Source organism: Austrofundulus limnaeus, unplaced genomic scaffold (assembly GCF_001266775.1).
Source record: "Austrofundulus limnaeus strain Quisiro unplaced genomic scaffold, Austrofundulus_limnaeus-1.0 Scaffold31, whole genome shotgun sequence".
NCBI classification, from domain to species: domain Eukaryota; kingdom Metazoa; phylum Chordata; class Actinopteri; order Cyprinodontiformes; family Rivulidae; genus Austrofundulus; species Austrofundulus limnaeus.
The window spans coordinates 53,880-55,192 of NW_013952433.1; positions in this window are offsets into that span (position 1 = coordinate 53,880).

A 1,313-nucleotide genomic window follows, 5' to 3' on the forward strand; every position below is an offset into this window, starting at 1 on the left:
GGCGGATGGGGGTGAGGGGGGGAGGTCGGGCGGAGAAGAGGGACTCCAGAAATCCAGCGGGGGGAAAGCCAGACCCGTCAAAATGTTTGCTGATGTTTCATGGGAAAGGGGCTGATTTTATAGGAGCCCTGATGGGGACATGTCATTGATAGGCTTGGAAGGCTGATGAATGGCCCCAAGTCAGATGGGGATGTGGCAAGGCTCACTGGAAGTCTTTTGTGGGGCTGTTTTGAATAAGAAAAGCTCCCTCCAAACCAAAAAAAAAGGGGGCTTAGATCTACGCAGTCCTAACACTTTGGCCTCCTCGCTTTCTGTTATGGCATTTCATACATTTTTACACACCTCCAACCTCAAAATAAACACATTTAACCTCCTGGTTTTGACTCTACAGTCACCTGCAGACACCTGTTGCTACATCGTCTCCGCCTAGAAAACTTTTATTTTTTTGTAGATTTGTGGCGATTATTTTTTTACTCCACTCATTAAAACTCCACAAGTGTTTTTTTTTTTTCTTTATTTCGAGTTATTGCCTCTTTTTGCTTCTGGTGCTTTAYTTTTTGGTGTGCCTCTGAGAAGAGGGAACGGTCACAAAAGGAGATGGAAGAGGAGGAGGAGTGGGGGGGGAGTAAAAGTGCAAAGCCCGAGGCTGGGAGGGCTCTGATGGAGTGCCTGAGAGCTGGAGAAGGGAAAGCTGTGATTAGAATATGAATGGAACGGCAGGAGAGGGGGAGAGGAGAAGGGGAAAAGACGAGGGGAGAGGAGAAAGGCGGATTATGGCTGAATTACTCACCGCACCACGGTAGGCGAAGAGGGGGACTTTCTCTTTCGGTGGGCAGGCAGGAAGGCACGAAGGCTGCTGCTGATACTCTGAGGACACCTGAAGCACCAGGAGGATGCCTAGATCTGACTCTGAAAGGCACAAAAGGCTAAAAAAAAKCACAGTTACACCTCAACAAGTCACCTGGTCCAGCCTGAACGTTGCACAAATGTGATCTGATTACTGTCAATCAAAAGAGATGAAGGTGGAGTCTGAACATCCATCATCTTCATCATTTTCCTGCTGTTATCTCCTTGTTAAAACCTCATGAAACAGAACAGGTGCAGCCTCCTCCGGCTTTCCCCATTATCACACTCTGTCTGCACAAATGTGTGAAAAGACCCCATTTGTGTGTGTGTGTGTGTGTGTGTGTGTGTGTGTGTGTGTGTGTGTGTCATCAAGGCTGCAGTTTAAAGAGGAAACAATTCAACTTAAAGCAGCTTTTTCCTCCTATTCAAGGCTGCAGCACAAAACATCCAGTMGARTGATCGTCATG